Source organism: Hippocampus bargibanti, linkage group LG08, assembly GCF_051943395.1.
Source record: "Hippocampus bargibanti isolate YZ-2025 linkage group LG08, ASM5194339v1, whole genome shotgun sequence".
Classification (NCBI taxonomy): Eukaryota; Metazoa; Chordata; class Actinopteri; order Syngnathiformes; family Syngnathidae; genus Hippocampus; species Hippocampus bargibanti.
Genome location: NC_142741.1, coordinates 13,751,957 through 13,772,977, shown reverse-complemented (window position 1 = coordinate 13,772,977; position 21,021 = coordinate 13,751,957). Strand labels below are relative to the sequence as shown.

Sequence of the window (21,021 nt, the reverse complement as noted above, 5' to 3'; positions counted from 1 at the left end):
TTGTTCTTCCTGGTTCAGCTCTCCATTTGTATAGTCTAAATATTAAATCAGCAGGAAGCAAGGTGATATACAAAAAAGGAATATTTATTATCAGGCAGAGGATGTTCTCCGGGGGAGAAGCTTGGCCAAGGGACAGAGTGACAAGAGGGCGCTCAAGCGCGCGTCTCAAACATTTATAAACAACAGGCGTGATGTCACTTTGGAAAGGACCTATCATCTGCTAGATACAATCATGAATATTTATTATTAGACTGAAACATGATAGCTAGATTTCTATACTAAGTACAAGCTGAGTACATGTATACTAAAAGTACAAGCTGAGTACATGTATACTAATTAACATATACAGAAAACTAAACTACATACGTATATGGACTTACTAATTGACTTTGAAATACGCACTACTTTTCGCGATACACACCCACCACGGCTGGCAGAGTAATCTTTTGTGGAAGAACACCAAAGCACACGACCTTCGGATCTGGCGGAGTGATCTTCGGATCTTCGGCGGAAGCAGACGACCGAACAGCGCTCCAGCCGGCGCTACTTTCCACACCCACTCTCATTGAATGCACACGTCGATCGCCTCCTTCGAGCTTTTTGCTGATAATTTTACTATTATGGGACCGAAAAAAGAAAAAAAACACCACAGGCTCGTGTTCAGCCAAAGAAGACACAAAATAAAATCACCGTCGCTGATGACAATCAAAAAGGTAAATAAAACTTTATTTTACAGCACAGTTTATTTCTTTAATTACAGTCCTCATGTAATGTCCCTCTCTTTCCAAACAGCAATTCCCTCTGACCTTCGACCTCCAACACCATTCCATCAAGCCATCAATGACCATCACAAATGTAAATAAAGAGACTTTATTATACAGTGCAGTGTATTTCTTTCATTACAATACAATATCACATTTATTATACACAGAATAAGGTATGTTGTGTGTAGTTTTAAGGCTTATTTAGTTGAAAAGTATATTTTATGGAAACCTGAGAACGGATTATTCCCATTTTAATGGTTTCCTATGGGATTTTTTTTTGCGATACACACTTTTTGGCTTACACACTCTGTCTGGGAACCAATTAATTCGTAAGCTGAGGTCTTACTGTAGATAGCTTTGGTACAGTTTCGGAAAAAAAGCGTCATTCCACTCCACAGTAGATGCCAATTTTGGTCAATTCAAAAGGTAGAAGAAAATCACCATGGGAAAAAAAGAGGCACATTTAGGAAAATACATTTTTCTGCTTGTGGACTTTTTTCCCACTTCATTAAAACACACAAAAAATATATATATTTATCCCTAACAGCAAACATTTAAAAATAATTCAGTGAAATGCAATAAATGGTGATATGACCCTCACAGCCAATTAGAATGCTCCAAAACTACAAAATCCCTCACATTATTATGCACACGGCGATGTTTTTTTCCGAAATGCATCGTGGAAAAAAATGCTTGGCAGCACTGCAAAAAACTTATAAAATGTCATCTGTCTGAAGGTGGGGGTGTTCACTGACCAGCACATAAGTGGGAAATATGCGTTCCATTCAGCCTGGGGGATGCACACAATGAGTGAGTGTGTCAGTGGTTATGTGTGTGTGTCAGTGTTGCGTGTAACTGAGAAGCTTGAGCAAAGAGGTGATAGACGGCCTCTCCCCCTGCCTTTGAGACAGTTTAGTCTGGAGGCAGATGAAGGCCGCAGGAATCAAACCAAGAGCCTGCAGATGTCGTCCGCCGTCTAGAGGTGGGTAAAAATATTGTTTGGTCGATGCATTGCAATACTCTCAGTTGCAATTCCATTCCAATTGAGCAATTTCCCCTCACTATTCATCATTGATTCAGCAAATCTTCTGAATCCTGACCAGTGGGGGATGCTTTGCATCTGATTTGCGTTGTGTGGTCAGAAGCGGCATTCATCCAAATAATCACCCAGAAGCAAGTGCTCTCTACTTTTACCTTAATGGGTTGGGTTATTTTATTTTTTATCCCCCTGTAAATTTGCATGCAATTTGAGGCCAAACTCTGTTGGTATTTATACGTATTAGATTGTGTCATTGCTTGCCGCATTCATATGAAAGGGTCTTATTGTAGTGCAAAACAGCCGTTCGAGAAGATCATACATAAACCTAAAGCACAAAAAGCAATACCAACAAACACAAAAACACGTCAGAAGTCCACATTCGGACGAAGACCGAGATAAAAACAGCTTTTTTGGTGGTGTTATATACTTGGCAGTTGCCCCATACATGGGACACGACTTTTATCAGAACTGACCCCGATGTTAATGTCGAACAAATGTTCACTTAAAAGTTTAGGAGAGTAAAAAAATATTCCTGGCACTTTACTTTTTCAATAAGGCTGTCATCGTGTTTTGGTTTTCTTTGGTATTTTCAGTCATTTCTATGTACTGTAATTATTGGGCATATTTTTTCAATTAATAATTCGAAGAATAAATAAAGTTTACATACACTTTCATTTTTTGATCACTACTCCATGATGCACAAATATGTTAGGTCCAAACTTTTATTTACCAGGGTGTTACTCTCAACAATAAACTGGACTGGACTACAAACACGGATGCCCTAATCAAAAAGGGACAGAGTCGCCTCTTCCTACTCAGGAAACTGAGGTCTTTTGGGGTTCAGGGGTCCCTCCTACAGACTTTCTATGACCCTGTGGTGGCTTCAGCCATCCACTATGGAATTGTCTGCTGGTCAGGCAGCATCACCACCCGGGACAGGAAGAGACTGGAGCGCCTTGTCAAGAGGGCCAGTTCTGTCCAGGGCTGCTCGCTGGACACTATGGAGGAGGTGGGCAACAGACGCTAGCTAAACTAAAAGCTATGATGGACAGCCCCTCCCACCCCCTCCTGCCCACCTTGACAGCACTGGGTAGCTCCTTCAGCGAGAGACTATTACACACGCACTGCAAGAAGGAGAGGCACTGCCGCTCGTTCCTACCAACTACTGTCAGGCTTCGAAATTCTCAATAATCACATGAAAAAAACAACAACAACTGGACACATGTAAATATGGGTTGATACAATACAGCTACGTATATCAATATGCCTTTCTTGATACTTGCACTATGTACAGTTTTTTTAATGAAATGATTTTGCACATTTAAAGTATACAGTTGACATTTTTATTTTTCGCTATGCTTAGAATACTTCGTTTTCTATCCTTTCACACCCCCCACAACCCTATCCCCTTTCACATTGCTGCTGTGGACTGCAAATTTCCCCATTGTGGGCCGAATAAAGGTTTCTGATTCTGATTCTGAGTATTTTCAACAACTGGACTCCATAGTGTCTAACAAACATTTGCATCACTAAATCTCCAAAAACTATGACAATTTATTCAATTTATAATGTACATTCCTACTATTGTCCACTTTATCCTACAAAAACATTTTTTTTAATGTGGTGCGAGTTTTCTCTCGTTAAGACCTCACATTTAATGTCATGAATTCCAAAATATTATGCAGATCACTTTTATGTCTTCTCAGGTTGAAGTGGACAAGAGTGTGTATTTAAATTTTAGTGTGCATAATAGTGTGCATGTACATTTTCATGGTAATTCATCACTGTTTCCGACCTTGGGTGACAACAGAATGTGACAAAAGAAGCTAAGAAACAATATCACAATGTTTGCCCCCTGCCCTCAATAACATGAACGTGCTGAGATGAAGAAAAGCATGCCACGCCTCGTAAAAAAAGGCATTCCAATTTGTGGTAAAGGGCATGAAAAACATACTTATATGGCAACATGTTAATTTCAGGGGGTGAATTTTAGTGCTGACATGTTCTTCAAGCGCTACAGGAGGGAATGGAAGCCATATTGGGCATAATGCATCATTGGCAATCCCTGTAGCAACAACTGTAGCAAAGTCCCGTACATTGCAGGAGTTTCTGAAAATTACAAAGAGTCCTTTGGCAACATAAAATTCCTACTTATTTCAAACCGATAAACACGTTAAGGCAAAAAATAGTGCATCCAAAAGATAGGCTACCAATGAAAAACAAAGTAATGTAGTTTATTCCATACATTGTAAGAATGAAAATTGTAAAGAGCAGTACATTGGGGAGACTCAACAAATTCTCAAAAAAAGACTTTATCAACATCGCAGGGATAATACAAGTGGACCTCAATCGGCAGTACATCTGCACCTAAAAGCTAGCAACCACTCATTTGACGACAATGAGGTTAAAATCTTAGCAAAAGAACATAGATGGTTTGAAAGGGAGGTAAAAGAAGCGATTCTTATAAAACAACAAAATCCTTCATTAAACCGGTCTGGTGGGGTGAGGTTCAATTTGGATCGTTCATACAATAGCCTGCTTAGGCAAAACAGGTTAGGCAACTTTCGTAATGCTGATGAGGGTCGTTATGCTGATGAGGTGATACCGGTGGGAGTGGGGGTAATAAGCCAGTCGTTAGTCAGGAATGTAGGAACAATCAGTGGGGCCACAGGGAGGGGTCCTCTGCCCCCCCAACCTGAGAGTAGGGACCTATCATAGCTGTGTCCGGCGCCACCATGTCTGGACATTAGGGATATATAAATGGGGCCGATACGACCAGTCAGACTTTAGTTCGCTGACGAAGCCTCTTGGATAGGAGGCGAAACGTCCGAAACCTTCACTTTTGTACAGATGACGGCTGAAGAAACCTTCTTGCTGCATGGTCTTAAGATTATTGCTACTGGATCTGGCACAAACACGAACACTGACTTATGGAGATAACGATTTAATGAGAGTGCAGATGATGACATGGGGTCTGACTCAGCTAAACACAGTCAGACTGGCTCCAGTTCTAACAAGTTCTAAATGCTCACCAGAGACGACTATACAGAAAAACAGCCTGGACATGTTAATGTTCATGTTAATGTTAACTCGACTCCTGGACCACAAGGGATGTTTCAGATGCGACAAAATAGCTGTTTTGTCAAAAATGACACAAAAATGCGAAATCATTAATCGAGCTGGAGTTAGCTTCAAAACTATAAATAATAACATTAAAACAACATTTGCGCCTCCCGGAACCACATTTGGACAGTTTCATGCTCGTTTCATGGGCATTGTAGCAGATGTAAGCATTCATGAGCGCCGACTTTGTTGACATAATGGAATAATAATAATAATAATAATAATAATAATAATAAATTTTCATTTTATTTTAAGCACCTTTCAAAGCTCTCAAGGACACTTTACAGTCACAGACTGGCATAGATACTATAATAAATGAAATAAAATTACAAATAGAATACAATAAATAAAATACAATTATAAATAGGCGGCCTCATTCTCCCCGGACCCGCGTGGGTTTCCTCCGGTTTCCTCCCACACTCCAAAAACATGCATGGCAGGCAGATTGACCACTCCAAATTGTCCCTGGGTGTGAGAGTGACTGTTGTGAGAGTAACTGTTTTATGTCTTTGTGTGCCCTTCGATTGGCTGGCAACCAATTCAGGGTGTCCCCCGCCTCGTGCCCGAAGACAGCTGAGATAGGCTCCAGCAACCCCCGCGACCCTAATGAGGAATAAGCGGTACGGAAAATGAGATGAGATGAGACAATTATAAATAGAAACAAGAGATAGAGAGCTACACAGAAAATGCAATTTTAAATAGGTGGGTTTTGAGATGCGACTATCAATAACTTTGCCCCCCCCCATACCTATCTGACCTTCTTCAAATTTCTATTCCCTCTCATTCCTTTGGATCCTCTTCCTCCCTCCACCTCTGTGTGGCCCCCTGCCCGTCTCAGCACGATGGGGGACAGAGGTTTCAGCTGCTCTGCCCCCAAACTCCGGAACTCACTTCCTCCCAACATTCGTAACATCGATTCTCTTCCCACCTTCCAATCCCATCTCAAAACCCACCTATTTTAAATTGCATTTTCTGTGTAGCTCTTTCTCTTGTTTCTATTTATAATTGTATTTTATCTATGATATTTTATTTGTAATTGTACTTTATTTATTAGAGTATCTATCCTTGTCTGTGACTGTAAAGTGTCCTTGAGAGCTTTGAAAGGCACTTGTATTATTATAACAATAATAACATCCGAGTTACGACCGGGTTCTGTTCCGACAAAACGGTCGTAAGTCAAACGGTCGTAAATCAAAAAGCATTCAAAATGGCTGACGCGAGGATCACGTGATCATAACAAATGATGACACGCTGGCATGTCCTATATTATAAGATAGTATATGATGCCAATCTGTTGTTTTTAAGCAACATTTTCTAATGAATAATATTATATACCAAAATGTTGACAGTTCATTTATAAATTTTATAACTTTTAGTGTAATTTTAATCATTTTATATTTTGGATTATCGATCTTTATTACTGCGTCGCCGCACACGCTTTCTGCTGACTCAAATACGCACGGCTTCCAACGCATGCGAGCTTTCCAAAAATTGCTCTCCCTGCTAACGGAGAAGCCAGAAGAGGTCACCTTTTTCAAAGCCCTGTGCGGCGTTTGCGTCGCGGCGATCCCACCCGCCTCGGCGTCGGTGAACACCCCTCCCTATCCCCGATTGTCACAATTCGGATTGACAACTGGGGGCGGGGCCACGCCTCCCCGCTTCCACCACTTCCTTCTTTAGGACAGCGGGTACAAAAACGGGACAGTGTCAAATTGTATTTGTACTTTGTATTACCCTGGACTTTCTATATCTTCGTCCGAGCTCCCCGCCCCAGTTTTGAAAGGCGCTTATAAATGAAATGTATTATTATTATTATTATTATTATTATTATTATTATTATTATTATTATTATTATTCCGTTTCTGCACCAACGTGTGCCAGTTGCTTCTCGCCATTGTCGGGTTTCTCATTGCGCCCCACTCGTCATTTTTGGTATTCTTTATTTTTGATTATTCCCCAGGTCCCCCTTTTTGGGACCGGCGCTTTGTGTTCTAGCTTAATAATTCATCCTGCATGGACCTCTGTCTCTGTCGCTTTGCAGCCTGTAGCAGTGGCAGCCGTAGAATGAAAAAAAAACAAGGTCTGGCGATCGTGGTCGTAAGTACGGGTGGTCGTAACTCGGATGTTACCAGTATATATATATATATATATATATATATATATATATATATATATATATATATACATACTGGTAACACTTGAGTTACGACCACCCATACTTACGACCACCCATACTTACGACCACCCGTACATCCGAGTTACGACCGGCGCTAAAATATAATAATTTACAATAGCATGCATGTAGCTTAGTGGGACTGCGGGCATTCGTTCTCTTGAACAATCATCATTAAATCTGGCTTGAATTCTGTTGTTGCCGCTCGAAGAAATTATTTTACATGAGTGTCAGTCAGAACGGGTCGATGCTTTGATTTCACATGTTTCAGGGTAGAAAACACATACTCGCAGACGTATGTTGACCTAAACATTGACAGTATTTTAAGCGCAGCTGGTTTGACATTGTTTTTTTTTTTCATTGGGACACTTTTCCAAAACTCAATGGTCCCTTCCCTTAAAGGACAACCGACGTCCCTGGACAAGTTGTGTCCATAATTTGTAAAATGGCTTCAAATGACTTCTACTGAGCGTATTTTACAAAGATTCCACCGCATATAGCTATATTTTAAGTTTTAAGACGCATGCTGAATATTCCGGAAGTCTTGTTTTTGAGTTGGTGACGAGTCCGTTTGGGGAGGGGGGACTGGCACATACTAAAACATGACTGCAAGTGAGCAACTATCGACACACACTTTCCATCTGTAGCGTTAGGAGTTCGTCGCAGTTTGTTTTGGAGCTGGTTCACGTGCATGGGCATGTGTTGCAGAACCCGATAGGTATACGGCCAGAGAACACAGCTACTGTTCCAGACCTACTTTCTACTGACGTACATGCTAAAACAACACCTCAGGCCTGCTGTTCTGGCTCAGCAACTTGTATTTATCATTTAGACAAAGACAAACTTTGAGGCTAGGAATAAAATATTCTTTTACAGAGGCATGAGGACCGGCAGATGTTTTTTTTGGCCCATCTTGACTTTTGGCAGGAGCATCAGGCTGGACAGCTTTAACATAGACAGAATTTAACAAATAATGATGCTGACAAAAAGACGCAGAGGCCCAACAATGCAACTTGCTGCCAACATTGCAGCATATCAACTATGCACATTTGGTCAACTCATGTTTCAGAATTTTTTAATTGCGTCTGTGGATATGGGAATGGTAAAGTGTGACATGCACATAAACAAAGCTACATATGTTTTAGCATACTCATATCACTTGTGAGGATAAACTGTAGAGATGACGGAGGGATACACTCAGCCAACAAAAAAAAAAACTAAATGAATTATCTCTGCGATTGGCTTGCAACCAATTCAGAGTTTCCCCCGCCAAGTGCTCAAAGACGGCTCGGATAGCCTCTAGCACCCGCTGCGACCCTTATGAAGATAAAGCGATCTTGAAAATGGATGGATGGATGAATTACCTTAGTTAACATCTTTGGATTGCACACTTCAAAACGTATAGCACAGCTTTGCAGGAACAAGTTTGGGACAAAAACAATGTTCAGATGCAGATGGATTAGCCCTGACATGGGCAAACTACGGCCCGGGGGCCACATACGGCCCATTCGGCTTTTTAATCCGGCCCGCCGAATTTGGCCAAACTATAGTAAAAACAGTGTCTGATAGTGTGAAAATGTTAGCAGACAAGTCAGACAACTCTGAAAAGTTGCCTTCCCGGCCATAAAGAAAGACGAGAAACCTCAAAAAAACATTGTCACAAAGTATATAGGTTTGTCTTAAATGAAGGCTGTACCTACCACAAACTCTACGTTGCTTAATTTACGGAAAATATCAGTGGCCGAAGGTTTTATTGCAGTTGTCTTTTGCTGTCTTTGTGCACAATGAGTTGTCTCCTACGGGCCACTGAGCGCCTTTCATAACTCTCAAGTACAATTTACAGTCACGGTTTAATGTAAATTTACTTTTTATAGCGACACAAATTTTGTTAGCTTCTTTTGAATCTTTCTTTTGGGGCTAAGGTTCTGTGCATCTACTTTGGAAAATGATATGCAAACGCACGACTTTGCTTCGGACTTTCCCAAGCTTTCTTGGGAAAGTCTGAAGCAGGAAGCAAGCTTCTGATTGGCTGCTGTGCCGAGTATGCAAATTTCAACTGTCGGTAGCCTATGTTTGTGTGCTTGGCAACGATACACGTGTACTGTTTGCGCATGAAGGCGAGCAAGGGCGTCCGTGGCGAGTTTGTCGAGTGCGCGTTCAGGACAATCCATCCATGATTTAGCGGAGTTTAACACAAGTAGATATTATTGAGCTTGAGTATTTCGTTGTGTAACAATATGTATTGAATGTTGAATGTGATTCCTTTTTTCAATAAATGTTGATTTCTTTAACTTTCCACTTTCGATTGAAACTTATTAAAAACAGACGCAATCTTGATAAATCCCAGTGCGTATGTTATTTTAATGTATTTACATTTCCTCCTCCCAGTATCTGCAAAATAGTATGTAAATGCCATATCTTGCATATTCCTTGAGACAAATTTATGAACTGATAAGGGCTTTTTTTCACATTTGAAAGACTGTTAATAAATCAATCAAAAAACATCCCTTTCATCCCTTTGCTGATGTGAAGTGTAAATTTCGACACTGCGAGACTAATAAAGGCAAATCCAATCCAAATTGGGTTGTAGTGTTCTTACTGTGCTATGAGGTTTGCACACACTAGATTTAAAGGACAACTGACATCACTTTTTTGTTTCCTAACTGACATCAGAAAAATGTTTTATAGCATCTAAAATACCCAAAACATGCAGTATGATATTTTTAGTCAAATGAAAAACACCAATAAAAATGACTTTAAAAAAATCGAAACCGGAAGTGGCCAGTTTCAGAAGGTCCCGCCCCCTTGTTCGTGGTGTCACGCCAAGACGTCTTGCATTGCTGGAGAATCAAAACAATGGCTTCAGATTCAGAGAAGATGCTTTCTTGTTACTCATCCAGTTATGAATATGATTCAAATAGTTCTGAAGAGGAAAGCATACATGTTTGCAATCGATTAAAGAATTAATTCCGTGTCATTTTGAGGCATCAGGGGGGGGGGGAATGTCGCACCCAAAAAAGGCAGAAGATGGCGACAATCTTCCGTGTGGAAATGGCTCAACATTTTTGTCACAACACACAAGGATTCACCATCGCGTTATTTATGTCTTTTCCTTCTAATTTCGCCAACAACACGGATCAACACGAAGTTTTCAGACCAAATAAAGTACCGCAAAATATATTGCGTGATCAAAGGACTGCTACAGTGTGTCCTTTCTCGGTCAGGGGCGTTCCTTCAGTGACGTGACGTGAGGACTCGTCACCAACTCAAAAACAAGTCTTCCGGAATATTCAGCGCGAGTCTTAAAACGTAAAATATAGCTATATGCGGTGGAATCTTTGTAAAATACACTCAATAGAAGTCATTTGAAGCGATTTGACAAATTATGGGCACAACTTGTCCGGAGACGTCGGTTGTCCTTTAATGCTTTAGTATATCTGGCCCGAACATTCCCTCCAAATGCTCCTGGCCCGGCCCCTCTGTCAAATTTTAGAACCCATTGTGGCCCGCGAGTCAAAAAGTTTGCCCACCCCTGGATTAGCCCATTTATGATGCTCACAAAACCTTAGAGGACTAACCATGGTGGTTCAGTCCAACTGAATAAAAACAAACATTGCCGATTTTTTTTAAATGAATGAAGAATTAAATTGAATAAGTTCTTTAATAAAGGCCCCAGTAAGCATAGGCCGAAAGAGGCCTGATTCCCAGTTGCACAACCTAGCCCTGGTTCTCCACATGGGCCGAAATATATGAAAAAAGAGAAAAACAGAGAGAAAGACAGAAAGAGGGGCTTGGCTATAGTGGAGAGGAAAAATACAGAGGGGAAAAAAAGAATAAGAAAGAAGAAATGAGACCCAATTTGCCAATGGGCGAGAACAGCCAAAACGCCACTCACTCTGTCAGAGTCTGGAACACTGTCTGGAATTAGATTCAACTAACTAAACCCTCAGCGTGTTCTTGAACACTGTCAACACAAAATGTGATAAGGTCACGCTCAACACTGCTGGGCAACGTTTGGTGAAGTGGGACAACGGTGAAGCCCACCAGTGGAAAAGAAGCAAGCCTTGTACCAAGCTGTGTGGCACGATGAGTGGAATGTCTTCTGGACTAACAACAAGATAACACCCATCACCTCTGGCCCCTGCAGGGCAACAATTTGATGTTCCCCAGTAAAAAAACTATTTGCTGTGGAGCCCCGCAAAACTTAAAGGACAACCGACGTCTCGGGACAAGTTGTGTCCATAATTTGAAAAATGGCTTCAAATGACTTCTACTGAGCGTATTTTACAAAGATTCCACCGCATATAGCTATATTTTACGTTTTAAGACTTGCGCTGAATATTCAGGAGTCTTGTTTTTGAGTTGGTGACGAGTCCGTACGTGACGTCACTCAAGGACCCCCCTTGACCGTAAAAAAGACACATTGTAGCGGTCCTTCCATCACGTCAATGTATTTTGCTGTACTTGTTTGGTCTGGGGACCTCGTGTTGCACCCAAAAGCCGCCAGAAGGCCAGAAGAGGGCGTCCAAGCGCCATATAAGGAATTTATCAGCCTGTGTAAACGGAGGTGGCCACAGGATGTCGCCATTTTGTGCCTCTTTTTTTGGGTGAGAGATTTTCCCCAATGTTGCCTCAAAATGGCACAAATAAATTATTTAATCGATTGCAAACATGTATGCGTTCCTCTTCAGAATTATTTGGATCATATTCATAACTGGATGTGTAACAAGAAAGCATATATGTTTGCAATCGATGAAAGAATTTATTCCGTGCCATTTTGAGGAAACATTGGGGGGAAATGTCTCACCCAAAAAGAGGCAGAAAATGGCCACCGAACTCCTGTGAGGAATGAATCAGCCCGTTTCCACAGGCTGATAAATTCCTTACATGGAGCTTGGATGCCCTCTTCTGGCTCTTTCTGGTGCAACACGAGGTTTTCAGACCGAACAAGCATTGACGTGATGGAAGGACTGCTACAATGTGTCCTTTTTTTTTCGGTCAGGGGCGTTCCTTCAGTGACGTCACGTACGGACTCGTCACCAACTCAAAAACAAGACTTCCGTAATATTCAGCACGAGTCTTGAAACGTAAAATATAGCAATATGCGGTGGAATCTTTGTAAAATACGCTCAGTAGAAGTCATTTGAAGCCATTTTACAAATTATGGACACAACTTGTCCGTAGACGTCGGTTGTCCTTTAAATATTCAAATTCTTTATGCTCAAAATAACAAGATATGGTTGAATTTTAACTACTTGGTTTGGCAAGAAAGCTCAACAAACAGAAAAAAACAGAAGAGGACCTCATCTGGAGACACGATTAATGCTGTGCTTGTGTGTCATGTGCACACACACAAACAAGGCTGAGCCATTGCGTCCCGCCAGATTCCTGTTTCAACAATAAACAACAGAAAAGACTGTGGCAATACCCACACACACGCACACACAACACACACACACACACACACACACACACACACACACATATATAACACAAGCACATACACACATACCCACACACACATACGCGCAGGCACACACACACACACATACACGCGCTCACACACCTACACGCGCATGCACACACACATACACATACTTTTGAAGTAAAAGTTATGTAAGTTGTAAAAGGCAAAAAAAATGCAGCTGTTCTGGCAATCATGTATAAAGCCAAAATGTTGCCTTGTGTGTGTGTGTGTGTGTGTGTGTGTGTGTGTGTGTGTGTGTGTGTGTGTGTGTGTGTGTGTGTGTGTGTGTGTGTGTGTGTGTGTGTGTGTGTGTGTGTGTGTACATGCGCATGTGTGAGTGTGACAATGACTTGATTGTGTCTCGTGTGCTGTTGACCAGCTTTTGTTAAATTTTAAATCCTCAAGGAGGTCATATGAAAATGGACTTACATGTAATGATTATTCGACTACAAAGCAAATTACAGTAGGCTTGTTTGGTTCTCATGAGACAGCCTTTGCTTTCTCCTAAGTGACTAATTCCGGGAGATGAATCAGAACATTAAGGGTTACAACATTGGTTTCCAGAAAAAAAAAACTGCAGGTGTGCAGTTGTGAAAAATGGGGCAGGTTGAATTTTGCCTTGCAGGAAATTATATATTTTCCATGATCAATTTGTCACAAAGGCTGTAATAATAGATAATGTTTTGTGTATGTTGTATTTCATTTTTTTTTTTTTAATCACACTGTGACAATTAATATTATAGAACCCCGTGTAAAAATAGGTTCACTCTTGCAACACGCAAAAGCTTTTAGGACAAAAGTAAACTGAGTGGTCTTACATTCTGCAACTTCTGCCTTTTTTAATGGTTATACATGTGAAATACCGACGTAAAAATCACTTAATCTAACTGATGACAAGTGATGCTACTTGTGATCACAGACTCTATTTTTTGCGTTAAACGAGACTTCCACATCGGAAAAAAAGCGAGGGGAAAGCACCTCTGGCGTTCTGAATTGAGGTCTTTTGAAATTTTGAAATGCAGAGAAGAATTCAGCAACTTTCAAATAGTATTTATCTCGGCTACCTGGCTTGTTAATGAGAAATAAACTAAAATGGGATTGGACAGAGAAAAAAACATGGAAACTGGAAAAGATGCAGGTTTTGCTCTACAAAGGGTTTACATGCAGTCATGTAAATTTTAGCAAGTGAAATACATATTTTTAAAAAGCAATTAACATAGTGGTCAGTTGTATGTTCAGAACCACCATGATGCCTGGAAATATTTTGCAAAATCTTACGAACCATGTCTAGCGATTCAAAAAGCAAGAATTAAATTTGGAGATTTTTAACAGAAGCTTGTTGAAACCAAATGCTCACTGGAAAAAGGACAACGGGTTTTATTCATAAAATGTAACTGTAAAGCAACTGCCTTTTCCCCACAGGTGTAAAAAAACTTGAATAACAACTGAAACGGACACACCCACAGAAAATAGATTGACAAACAAAACTGATTATCTTCTCATTTATTACACTTCAGAAATATATTGAGAAATAAACAAGAAAGGACTCACATACCGGAATTTATAGATCAAGAACACAAACATCATCATTGGCCTCAATATTGAACGAGGGAAGGAAAAACACTGGAACAAAATTGATTCTAGAAAACATGTAAAAAATATCATGCAGTGAACAATGTCAGATTTAATGTTGTAATTACTTTATATCAATGTTATTTTGTGTTTCCGATACGTTTTTGTGTGCATGTATTTTCATGAGACAATATCCAAATGTGATGAAAGCTGCCTTACTTTTGCTCTCAAAGGGAAAGTCCCAAACCTAAAAACTGAAATTAAGACTTGGAAAGCATCCCTTGGCCTCCATATTTAATATCTGCTCACACCCTCTCCTCCAGCTTCACCCCTGGGATGAACAGGAATTTCCTGAAATGAGCAGCAACAACTTTTCCACACGGAAGAGACGCCGACACAAACAGAGAAAGAGAGCGTGACCGAGACAAAAAAACGTCAGGCATTGACCTGCGTTGACCTAGTACAACCACCAGAGGAGCCAGCGGGACAAGAATGCCCAGCTGTCCAGTGAATGAGTCGCTGCCAGAGGAAGTGCTACATTGGTCATAGGACTCTGAGAGCAGATGTTTGATTCCCAATGTACGCGTCAAACTGCCTGGGGGGGTCAACCGTTATTTTTGCACGAGTGGAAAAGTCAAAATGACTAAATGTACTACCAAGCTTTACCCATCATAAAGTCTATTAATCGGATGACCATTTTGTGTTTGTGAGCCTTTTCCTGAGAGTTGCTTATTCTGTAGCCACAAGGGGACATAAGACAGTGTCTTGTTGTGCCGGTCCCAAGCCCGGATAAATACAGAAGTGTGTGTCAGGAAGGTCATCTGACGTAAAAGCTTGACCAAAACAGACATGCGAATCAAACCTCTGAAGATGGAGGACACTGACTCGGTGTTGCGACCCCTTGAAGGGAAAAGCCGAAAGGAAAAGAAGAAGAAAGTCCATTAATAAGGAAAGAAGGGAAATACCATACCTGCCAATCGCGTCAAGGAGCGTTTATTTTCACGAATGGAGAACGGGGAAGCCTTCACTGGGATAACGCAATCTTAAACAAGACTACAATAACAATAGAAAGTTTACATGGATAACATTGTGGAACGATAATCTGTTTAAAATGCACCAAGTGTGGGGGAGATGTATTTTCCATGAATAGCCCAGACTAAATTGAGCTCCTCCCACTAAATATGTCTGTGTGAGCTCTCAGTCGTACATGAGTCCATCGATGAAAAGGTTTCTTCAGTCGTCATCTGTACTTCTTTTTAAGGTGTTGGACGTTTCACTCCTAATTCGAGAAGCTTCGTCAGCGAAGAAGTTCGACACCTTCAAAAAAGTACATATGATGGCTGAAGAAACCTTTTCAACGATCGTCCCACTAAACAAAAGCTAGTCTCTCAACCGATATGAATTACTTCACGATGCTACCTTAACAGCAATTCCAATTTAAACTCATCCTTAGCTGCACTTTGAAGTATCATAGGGTATTTCAAAATATGTACAAAAATGCCAAATACTGTATGTGAGTTCTTCAACAAATAGCTGGGGACTGCTCGATTGAAAAAAACAACATCAAACCACCACATTTGAGAAGAGTGAACCACAGAGAAAATTCTTATTCTGTGACTGTAAAGTGACCTTGAGAGTTTTGAAAGGTGCCTATAAATCCAATGTTAATCCAAAAAATACAACTACAGTGATACCTCGGTTTACGAACCCCTTGGCTTACGAACTTTTTGGTTTACAAATGTTAAATTAATGAAAATTTAACCTTGGCATACGAACTATTTTTCGGGATACACACGGAGCGCCACAATGAGTGATGTGTCGTTCGTGAACAAGCCCGTTCTCCTAACAAGAAAGTGGCAGCCGACTTGTTTTTATCCTCTATTCCCTTCCCCGAGTCTTCGGTTAAAGCCACGTGATTGGTCAAGAACGCAGCAGTGAGGGGGAGTTTAAACATTAAAGAGATAGGCAGACAACAGGGAGAGTGAGAAAATGGATAGAAAACAGTGAAATTTGGACTAGTTTCAGCATTGAAAGTTCAAAGGCAGAGTGTAGACTGCAAGGTTAAAATATCCCATCAATCAGGCTCCACAAATAACCCGCAAAAGCCATCGGTACACTTGATGCAAAAAGCTATCAACCCAGCTAAACAGAACACACTTGATGAGGAACTAGGTAAAATTATCGCAGAGAAGGCACCGACAAGGGATCATTCCTCAAGATGGTGAAAAAAGACGGCTACGTTCCTCATCAAGTGTTTAATGCTGATGAAACCGGCCACTCCATTCCATCAACGACCTTCACAAAGGTAAATAAAATGACTTTATTAGACAGTAGTTTATTTCTTTAATTACGGTTCTTATGGACTCTCCTTCCAAACAGCCATTCCGACCTCCTCCCACCCCATTCCATCAAGCCATCAACGACCACCACAAATGTAAATAAAATGACTTTATTATATAGTCCAGCGTGTTTCTTTCATTACAATACAATAGCACATTTATTATACATAAAATAAGGTATATTTTGTGTAGTTTAGCCTTATTTAGTAGAAAATCATGTTTTATGGGGACCTGGGAACGGATTATTCTCATTTTAATGGTTTCCTATGGGAAATTAATGTTTGGGATACACAAGTTTCACATTACACACTCTGTCTGGGAACCAATTAAGTTCGTAAGACAAGGTATCACTGTATACTAAAAAACTAGAGGCTACCAGTATGGTGCTCGCAGTCACCAGGTAACCCACAGGCCTGTTCTGAGAAAAGCTCATTGGTGATGTAATGTTATACAATTGATCATTTGAAAATGATACTGGCAAAGATTTGTCGAAACTGTTCTGTACAGATGCAGTATTTGTTTCCCAAATATTGAGAATTGATTCACATAATCTGATCTTCACATAAATTAATACATGTGACAGTACATATTTAGTATAGAAGCCATTGACTGTTTAATTTCAAGTTTGAATCCAAAGGATTATTTACCGGATCACCATTCTAAATGGACTGCTATGGAAACTAGTCATTATGGACATGACCAAAGTAACAATTCCGGCAGGCTAGTGACCTAACAGATTAATTGTCATTTAACACATTTTTGTGGTGACCAATGCCTCGAGTGGAGTAAGATAGCCAGGCGCAGTCGTCGAGCAGCCTTGGAACTCAAAAAGTAGGGCAGCAGGGATTTTTATACTCCAGTTAACTCTTAACACTACTGGGACTGGGTTATGCCCCACTTTGCTCCAGCACGAAGATTCCTGTCTGGCTGAATTAGTCCACATCACCTCAGATGGACCAAGTTAGAAAAATGCTGGTCAATGTGAACAATGGTACTCTCTGTTTATAAATTAATATTTAAACCAAAACCAAACACATTTTTTTTAAACTGAGTTATGAATTTTGCATTTTTGAAATGTCCAGTTATTTTATTCCAGACACAAGAGACTGGCTGGTTCTCTGTGATGATTTACCAATTTGCACAACTATGCAAACAAATAGAGGCGTTATACTGCAAACATTGTTATGTTGGCTATCACCTGATCTGGCTTTATTTGGTCATTCTTCATTTTACAACTACATGCCATAGGTACTAGGAAGTGACGTGTATTTTATGATGTCTCTGGGCAAAAAAATATTTTTTGATGGGTTGAATATTTTATTGTGTTGTTTAGATAGGTGAAGCATGGATGCAATCATTTGGTGCTGTTCCAGGAAATTACTTTCACTCTTGTTATCAATTGGACAAATTCCCAAAACGTTACTCAATTTGTTCTGAAACAACACATGAAACAAACAAAATTCACACCTGTATGATGAGTGTATTGTATCAATGAAGGTGTTGGGTTGCGGGACTTAGACGCAGCCATGCAGTCAATATGTCTCTGTTTAGTCTTCCAGGCCCAAATACACTGCCCCTGACTGCTAATGTTGACGTTACTACTGAGAGCATGCATCGATTATAAATCTCACAACAGTTCACACGTAAGAAATTTCAATGACAACTGGAAGGGAGTCAGGGGAGGAACTGGAAACACGCCCTAATGTGCGTCATGTCTCACGCGTGCCACGCCTTGCTCGTGTCCGCCTCTGCACGCCTGGTTGGCCCAACGGGCTGAGACAGCAAAGCCAAAGCAGGCCGGCAGTGGAGGCGCTGGCAGCGTGTAGCGGCTGCAAGGCGATCCTGCATATCCGAATCCAGCCAGTGCGTGTGTGCACGTATTTGTGTGCCGCAAGGTCCTTTCGTATGACAGTGTGCATAGGTATGAAACAACGTATGTGGAACAGTGCAATGTAGGGGAAAACAGAATGTATCCATGTATCATTCCCATCCCCTCCTTCGCCCTTTCCCCGATTTTACATTCACGTATACACGGAGGACGCGGTGGAAATACAGCTTTAACGGGATTAATTAGATCATTTTTAAACAACAGATATCATTTACATAAACAGAGTTAAGTTTGGCGCAGCGTGAAGAGCGATTCAGTCGTTGCGAGCAATCTAATTGGATTTTAAAATGAGAGAACAACGAAGCATACGTAGACACTGATGCTGTGAGGTGAGCGAAGATTCGACTACTTACCCCGAAGATTTGAGCCCAGAATCAGGGAGACAAAACCTGCGGCCAGGACGGAAGAAGAGTGGTGTGGAAACTCCCGCAGGACAAGGGCTGAGGCTTCAACCGGTTTAGTTCCCGGTTTTCACAGACATCTCTTCCCCAAAAAGGACTCACTCTCCCCGTTTAGCCGCTTGCCACACTGAGTAGTCCGAAGCCTTGAACATGGTTGATGCTGCTTGCAAGCTAACGGTTAAGATACGTGTGCGACTTCTGGGTGATGTTTTCAGAGTAAAGGGAAAACTAAATCAACCACAGCAGGGCAAACCCCATCATTACAGACAGGCCCACAATTATATTTAATTTCCTCTTTTTCCTTCCCCATAGATGTCGTACCTGGTCATCTGACGTATTACCCCCACTGATTTACCAATTGACGTCCTTCTTTGATCAAGAGCCTGAGTGCAGTTCATCGTTGTCATTGTTTTCACAAGGCCATTTCCTGTCGCATTACTTTATTTTGAAGTGTACATCCCACTTTTTCCGATTTCCAACAGTAGCTTTCACCATCGCATGTCTGAACGGCCGATTCCGAAAAAAAATAATACTCGGGCACTTGTACCTACTGTTTCGCGCGTTCACGGCTTCCAAATTTCGTGTCTTGGCCAAATATAAATTATATTATTTTAGGTTCTACTCTATTCTACATTCAGTATTATACCATCGCTGATCCCCAAATTCCCTCGTGGCTATAATACAAACCCCAAACAGTTTGACTTTTCTTTACATATAACAGGCTGACCTCTAGTGGTTCAATGTGGTAAAAGCAACTGCAGGGTAGTCGATGTTCCTTTTCATCAAATAACAAACGAGTCAGCCAGTCCGATGCAAAATACAAACTACATGGCTATTAGGCTCTGTATTTCCTAGTTAGGTCACAGTAAGTATGCAGTACCTTTGGTTTCTTTATGAACCGGACTTACTGGCGACTGTTTCGACCCTTGTACATCTCACCCTGTTTAATTGGGCTCCTGGTGTTTAATCTAAAGCCAATGCTGTCGTCTCGAATTAAATTGGACCAGCTAAATTTGCGCTGCTATTAAATTCATTTCTTTTTTTTTCAATACAGGCAGGTGGTTGAAATTGCTTTGCCTTTTCCATTGCTAGTCCATCCCTTTAGAGCAGGGCTGTCAAACTCTTTTTTTTTTTTTGCCGCAGGCCACATTGTTGTTACAGTTTCCACTTGAGGGCCGTTATGAATTTGGAGAATACCATTAGAACATTTCATCTCCTCCACATATTACATACTGAATGCACAACAAATTAACGAATAACTACTTTTCAAATCTGAAGTCAGTAATAATGACTGTTATTGTGATTTACATACGTGGTTCGGACTTGAGAAAACACCATGGCACTTGACGTGCTTGATTTGATTTCATAGGCGGAAGAAAATGATGTAGCTGGACAGATTTGGCCCCTCGACTTTGGCACCTTTGCTTAACAATGACCTTAAACACCAGTGTTTATTTTATGTTATAAATTGATTCTTTCAATTGTCTTTTGTTTCCTCCTAGATTACATTATAAAAACATCTCCACTCGGTCGTATTGAAATACCGAAGCCTATTTTATATATATAGGGTGGGCCAATAAAACGTTTCCACTTTTTAATCATATGCATGTTCTTGAAATGAGAATGTATAAAAAAATAAATATGTGAACAGACACATACACGAATAACTAATCCGGATTTGCGGATTTTTTACAGAAATATCATATTAATAACTTATCAAATGATATCCACTTTGCCTTTTGGTTGCTACATGGTTAACTAATTGAAGTAATGTTCAATTCATGCTCCTATTCTGGACATGACAGCCGAAACTTGCACATTGAACAATTGACAGGCCTGGAAGAAATTCGTGCAACATTCCTTTGTCACGGTTTGCGAGGTGGTGATGGCGGGTTCGGATCCCAAAAAGCAGGCAGGAGGGAGCAGGAGGTTGTTTGACAAATTGTATTAAAATAAAGTCAGCAGGAACAAAATGTAAAACATCAAAATGATCTGAATGGAAAAAAATACAAAGTAGCAAAAGAAGACCAAAAGTAAAAGTCCGCCAAGGTTAAACAAACACGTACACAATGCATGCTGCAACCAAGCAGCAAACAAACAATGAATTGGCACCGGATGATCGTGCCAGGTGTCCTTTTAAGTGTCATTGATTATAAGACCAGCACCTGCGAGGCTGCCGGCAGGGCTGACGTCGCTACCCGCTGGTCACCAATCTGATCGGGACGACCAGCACCTGTGCAGGTGCAGGCGGGGCC

General features: G+C 40.8%; 1 protein-coding gene across 3 annotated transcripts in view; it reads right to left on the bottom strand.

Moving 5' to 3' along the window:
- The window catches only part of raph1a (Ras association (RalGDS/AF-6) and pleckstrin homology domains 1a), a 138,612-nt gene extending 119,679 nt beyond the window's left edge, over positions 1–18,933 (bottom strand). For all 3 annotated transcript variants that reach the window (XM_089002012.1, XM_089002011.1, XM_089002013.1), the window contains exon 1: positions 18,719–18,933. The gene's annotated coding sequence lies outside the window, so the exon portion shown is untranslated. The remainder of the gene's footprint in view (positions 1–18,718) is intronic.
- Between the last annotated feature and the right edge of the window lie 2,088 nt (positions 18,934–21,021).